This window comes from Triticum urartu, unplaced genomic scaffold (assembly GCF_056163025.1).
Source record: "Triticum urartu cultivar PI428250 unplaced genomic scaffold, HENAU_Tu73 scaffold2, whole genome shotgun sequence".
In the NCBI taxonomy this organism is placed as follows: domain Eukaryota; kingdom Viridiplantae; phylum Streptophyta; class Magnoliopsida; order Poales; family Poaceae; genus Triticum; species Triticum urartu.
The window spans coordinates 5,161,537-5,168,412 of NW_028260368.1; the positions used below are offsets into that span (position 1 = coordinate 5,161,537).

Consider the following 6,876-nt stretch of genomic DNA (forward strand, 5'->3'; position numbering starts at 1 on the left):
GGGTTACCTACTCCTAAGGGTCAAAGCAAGCCCTTTAATTCAATTCTTTATTCTTACATTAAAATTCTTACATTAAAGAATGAATAAAATCTCCCCAAGTAGGATTCGAACCTACGACCAGTCAGTTAACAGCCGACCGCTCTACCACTGAGCTACTGAGGAACAAGGGGGGATTCGACCTCCTAGAGTTCAACTCCCGCTCTCAACCCATGAACAATATGAGTCCGAAGCTTCTTTCGTAACTCCCATAATTTCTTCGTAGTGGCTCCGTTCCATGCCTCATTTCATAGGGAAGCCCAAAGTGGCTCTATTTCATTCTATTTCACTTCCTAGCACTTCCTATCATTTAATATCCATCCCTTTGGTCTTATTGACATAAGAGATGTCATTTATAGTCTATCTCTTTCTATATATGGAAAGTCAAGAAATTCTCATCGAAACATCGAGAAATTGTGCATATAGAAAACTCTAAAGAAAGAAAAAAAGGAGACCCATGCCATGATTTTCAAATCTTTTCTATTTAGTAGTCTAAGTTTCTCGATGAGGATAATTAATTCGGTCGTTGTGGTCGGACTCTATTATGGATTTCTGACTACATTCTCCATAGGTCCCTCTTAGATCTTCTTTCTCCAATCTTGGATTAGGGAAGAAGGAGATATTCGCGACTACTGGCGATTTCATTATGGGGCAGCTCATGATCTTCATATCGATCTATTATCCACCTCTGTATCTATTCTTTCTTAGCTAAACAGGTGGAAGATCTATCCAATTTGGTTATATTATATCATGGACTCGAAAAACGGATCTGAATTTGACTGAAATGCACGATCTTCACAGGTATCACTTTTCACGATACCTAAAAGGTGGAATAGCGATTTTCGAACCATTTCCTATAAGAGAATGGTTTCCATTACTTTGAGAAATGGATTCTTATATCAAACTATAGCTATTGCATTAAAGAAGAAAAGAAACTAATAGAAGTCGAAGACGCGGAATGATAGTGAATAGAGAGAAAGATTCTTCTGATTTTCTTGTTTCTATCTACTAGACGCCGTAGAGAATTGAGAATTTTCATGTCTTTCAATTCTCGTACTCGTAATTGGAAAGTTATGGAAGGAGACCCATCATTTTGCAATGAAAACAACATATAAAACTCTGGACAATTTCGAAATCAGGCCAAGCGTCTTAATACATATGCAAAAAAATTCATTATTGGCCCACCATTGATTAGAAGATTTAGCTTGTATGAATCGCTATTGGTTTGATACGAATAATGACAATCGTTTCAGTATGTTAAGGATACAGATGTATCCACAATTCATTTAGAGTTACTTAATAGTCTATTTCTTATACCATATCTCTATCCCGTGAAATTCTCGAGCCAAAAGATGGATGCATATGCTGTGTTTCATTTTGCTAAATGATATCAATTAAATGGTGTATCAATTCCATAAATTGCATATAGCAATAAATAAATCAGCAAAATTCTTTCTAATATTTTAGATAGAAGAAACATTTCTTCTATCTAAAATATTAGAAAGAATGTACCCTTCTATCCAAATCCAATTTGCATCGATAAAATAAATCCAAATTCCAGTAGTAGATGAATAATTGCAAATTTGTGTGTGTACGAGATTAGAATAACTTCAAAATAACTGACATAATTTTGTATTTTTCCTGATCAGAAAAATACATGAAAAAGAAAGGAGGTAGAAAAATTTTTGGATTTATGGTTAAAGAAGAAAAAGAAGAAAACAGGGGTTCTGTTGAATTTCAAGTATTCAGTTTCACCAATAAGATACGGAGACTTGCTTCACATTTGGAATTACACAAAAAAGATTTTTCATCGGAAAGAGGTCTACGAAGACTTTTGGGAAAACGTCGACGTTTGCTGGCTTATTTGGCAAAGAAAAATAGAGTACGTTATAAGAAATTAATCGGTCAGTTGAATATTCGGGAGCAGTAATTTAATCGTTCAAATTTTTTTCTTGTTTTATTATTTTTTTAGTAGTCTTATAGTAGTCTTAGATTTTTCATTTTGATGAGCCTCGCTTTGAGGAATTCATGGAATAATCCATTTTCATGGAATAATGAATTAAGGAAGAAAGGATATGAGTCTACCGCTTACAAGAAAAGATCTCATGATAGTCAATATGGGCCCTCAACACCCATCAATGCATGGTGTTCTTCGACTGATCGTTACTCTCGATGGTGAGGATGTTATTGATTGTGAACCCATATTAGGGTATTTACACAGAGGAATGGAAAAAATCGCGGAAAACCGAACTATTATACAATACTTACCTTATGTAACAAGGATATAGAGAGATTGTAGAAAGGGGATAGGATAGTTATTTTTGCAAGAGACTTGTTGTAAATTCCTTAACTTAAGAAAGAAAAAAGAATAAAAACACAGATACATAACATAAAAAAAAGAATAAATAAGACGAGATTCGACCTCCCCCTACATATTTAATTTCCTCTCCTATACAAAAACTAGCAAGACCCACTCCATTGGTAATTCCATCAATAACACCCTTATCAAAAAACTCCGTGAGTTCGGTTAACCCTCTTATACCGAGGGTAAAGACCCTAGTATAGAAAATATCTATATAACCACGATTATATGACCAACTGTATATATTTTTTTTTACTTGATCTAAAAATTCTTTTTTAGGATTTCCTTTGTAAAAAGAGTTTATTAAATCCAAATTCTGAAAAAAAGAATAAGCGGATCCATAGAAGATATATGCTATGAATAAACCAAAGATAGCTAGACTTACAGAAGAAATTGCATTAGTAATAAATTCATATGAATTTACAAAAGAATTAGAACTTTCCTGGGTAAAGTTTATTGAGGGAGTTAACCACTTTGATAATATGGTTAACTCTGCTATTCCATTACCAATTCCTCCATTATCAAAAGAGATTCCTATGAATCCAATGAACAAAGTGAAAAGTAGTAATATAAGAAGAGGAAATAACATAGTATTTCCCGTTTCATGCGGATAGGCAAAAGTTTTTTTAGCCCCAAAAGACGTAGTAAAGGATCCTATCCTATTTCTTGTATTACCTTGAATTTTTGGTATATTTTGTGAAAAAAAAGAAACTCCACTCTTCGTTGTTGATAAAACGAAATCCCTATTCACTCCTTTGGGTATCCTTTTTCCCCATAAGGATATTGAATACAAGGAACTCTCTTTAGTGCTACTGTAATTTTGAAAATGAACACGCAAATACCCATCAAATGTAAGTAAATATATCCGAAACATATAAAAGGCAGTTAATCCTGCAGTAAAGGAGGCTATTATTCCAAAAAAGGGCGAATACAACCAACTATTACTAAGGATTTCATCTTTGGACCAGAAGCAAGCAAGAGGTGGAATACCACAAAGAGAAAGTGTACCCCATAAAAAAGTAGTTCTTGTGATTGGAATGTATTTTCTTAAACCGCCCATAAGAACCATATTTTGACTTTTATCTGGTGAATATCCAACAAGAGGTTCCATTGAATGAATAACGGATCCGGATCCCAAGAACAATAAAGCTTTTGAATAAGCATGAGTGATCAAATGGAATAAAGCAGCTTGATAAGAACCTATACCTAGAGCTAACATCATATAACCCAATTGAGACATTGTAGAATAGGCTAAGCTTCTTTTAATATCTCTCTGAGCAAGAGCTAAAGTAGCTCCTAAGAATAGTGTTATTGTACCTACTAAAGAAATAAAACTCATTATCAAAGGTAAAGATATGAAAAGAGGAAGAAGTCGAGCTAGAAGAAAAATTCCCGCAGCAACCATAGTTGCTGCGTGTATAAGAGCCGAAATAGGAGTGGGCCCTTCCATAGCATCGGGTAACCATACGTGAAGAGGGAATTGTGCGGATTTCGCAACTGCACCAAGGAATAATAAAAAAGCACACAAAGTAGTAAGTAAAGAGTTAATTCCATTATTAGGAATCCAGTTATTAGCTATTTTGAACAAATCCCTAAACTCTAAACTACCTGTTATCCAAAAAAAACCTAAAATTCCTAATAATAGACCAAAATCCCTACACGATTAGTTACAAAAGCTTTTTGACAAGCACTCGCTGCGATTGGTCGTGTAAACCAAAAGCCTATCAATAAATAAGAACACATTCCCACGAGTTCCCAAAAAAAATAAATTTGTATCAAATTGGAGCTAGTAACCAATCCCAACATGGAAGTATTGAAAAAACTTATATAAACAAAAAATCTCAAATATCCTTCATCGTGAGACATATAACCATCACTATAAATAAGAACCAGGATTCCTACAGTAGTAATTAGTATTAACATAATAGAAGTAAGTGGGTCAATCAAGTATCCAAATTCTAAAGAAAAATCATTATTGACGGTCCAAGACCATAGATATTGATAGATCGAACTTCCATTTATTTGTTGAATAGACAGTTGAACTGAGAATACCATAGCTATACTTAAGAGTAAAACACTAGGAAAAGCCCATATGCGACGAAGATTTTTTGTTGCTGTCGGAATAAGAATAAGGCCAAATCCCATTGACATAATAACTGGAAGTGGGAGAAGAGGGATTACCCATGCATATTGATATGTATGTTCCATAAGAAAAGAAATTGCAATTTTTACTTCAATTTTTACTTCAATTTTTCTATAAAATTGTTTCCGATTCACCAAACCAATTCTTATCTCTTTCTGAAAGAATAAATAAAAAGAATAAGAAAAAATACTGAAATTCTTAATTTTTCCAAAATTTATCTCATTGAAATAATTAAAAATTAAGAATGGGTTTAGTTGGTTAAATTAAAAAAGTTAATAAAATAACTAGGTAACGAAGTTATTTTATTAACTAAATAAAGATATTTATAAAAATAAAAAAAAAAAAGTGGAATCATTTTACTTTCTATTCATAATTCATTTTTATATTTCTTTAAAACAAAGATGAAACAGCTCTCTTGTTCCATAATTAACTGATTGAGTGAATTCCAATGAAAACCTATGTTTATAAGAAATTATCGAATAGTCCTTACTTCATATAGAACTAAAATTCTAATGACTATAAATTACCTAAGTTTTAGAATGTCTTGTTTAAGAGACTCAGTATTTTTTGTTTTGATTGGAATTCCTTTCCTTTATGGAATACCATTCTGAACTTAATTAACTATTTTCATTTTCCCTTCTTTTTATCCCCCCGTCTTATCTTATATGGGGGATAGGCTTCCATACCATATATCTATATATGGAGTATACTTGATATATAAATAGATATAAATAGATTTAAATGAGAAACCCTTCTATATATTCTATATTATTAAAAAAAAAGTATAAAATATATAAAGAAAAAATGTTAAAAAATTCTTGTTGTCTTATCCGCATTAGACAAAATGAAGTAAAAAATAATTCAAAATTTAAGTATCTTTCAGTATCTAAGTATAAATACTAATAAAAAGAAGAAAGAAGGATTGATTTGCAGCAATAGATGTCTTTCACATACAACTAGAAAAAAGTAATTTCCTTTTTGAATGGCAGTTCCAAAAAAACGTACTTCAATGTCAAAAAAGCGTATTCGTAAAAATATTTGGAAGAAAAAGACTTATTTTTCCATAGTACAATCTTATTCTTTAGTAAAATCAAGATCATTTTCGAGCGGTAATGAGCATCCAAAACCAAAGGGTTTTTCTGGGCAACAAACAAATAATAAGATTTTGGAATAATATGAATTGACTTATCAAAAAAGAATTCCAATTATTTAATAATTTGGATTCTTCTTTGAATGTACTTTTATGTGTCGAATTACTCGGTACAATATTCTTAGAACAAAAAACCCCTCTTATCTTATATATACAAGAAAAAAAAAGTTTTGTTTGGTATACTGTGTGCTAAGTATTCTTTTCCTATCAATGAACTTTTCATAATTTTCCTAATAGAATCCTCATATTCTATTAGGAAAATTATGAAAAGTGGAGTATTCTTACAATAGGACTTACAACTTCCACCTATCTTCTCCAAAATCATAAGGTTAGTAAATCTTATTAATAAGAGCATAAAGACTTTCATTCTAGAAATTTTTAAAAAATCCAAAAAGCCTTTTCTATTTATCCATTTTATTTTAATTTCATCATTAAATAGAAACCCTTTTGGATTTTTTTCATTGTATTGAAAGAATTTTCAAAATGTAAAGGGGAAATTAATTAGAAAAAATTAGTTCTATAATTGCAAGTTAGAAAAAAGAAGTTCCAACTCTTTCAAGCAGTGTTTGTGTTTCTATTGGGCAAAGCAAGAGTTTATTGTAAAAAAAAAAAATGGAAACGATACTACCAAACGAAGTCTATTTTAATGAAAACTCTAATGTTCCTAAATTTTATGGACTTTCCCAATATCGACGATTCCCAAGATAATAGCTATTATTCTTTTAAGTTACCTATTATTTGAAGTTAGCCGCCATGGTGAAATTGGTAGACACGCTGCTCTTAGGAAGCAGTGCTCAAGCATCTCGGTTCGAATCCGAGTGGCGGCATTCTTGAAAAAGAATACAATAGATTAGAAATCAATTCGAAATTTACAATTTTGTAATGGGACCTTCCCCTTATGCTATTTGCAACTTTAGAACATATACTAACTCATATCTCTTTCTCAACGATTTCAATTGTGATTACGATTCATTTTATAACCTTATTAGTTCGTGAACTTGGAGGATTACGCGATTCGTCAGAAAAAGGAATGATAGTTACTTTTTTCTCTATAACAGGATTCTTAGTTTCTCGTTGGGCTTCCTCGGGACATTTTCCATTAAGTAATTTATATGAGTCATTGATCTTCCTTTCATGGGCCCTGTATATTCTTCATACCATTCCTAAAATACAGAACTCTAAAAA

General features: G+C 31.7%; 2 non-coding genes across 2 annotated transcripts; one reads left to right on the forward strand and one right to left on the reverse strand.

Moving 5' to 3' along the window:
• Positions 1-90: 90 nt before the first annotated feature.
• On the reverse strand, positions 91-162 carry TRNAN-GUU (transfer RNA asparagine (anticodon GUU)). The gene has a single exon. It is a non-coding gene; the product is annotated as a tRNA-Asn (tRNA).
• A 6,276-nt stretch (positions 163-6,438) lies between these two features.
• Positions 6,439-6,518, forward strand: TRNAL-UAG (transfer RNA leucine (anticodon UAG)). Its single transcript has one exon. It is a non-coding gene; the product is annotated as a tRNA-Leu (tRNA).
• The last annotated feature ends 358 nt before the right edge of the window (positions 6,519-6,876 follow it).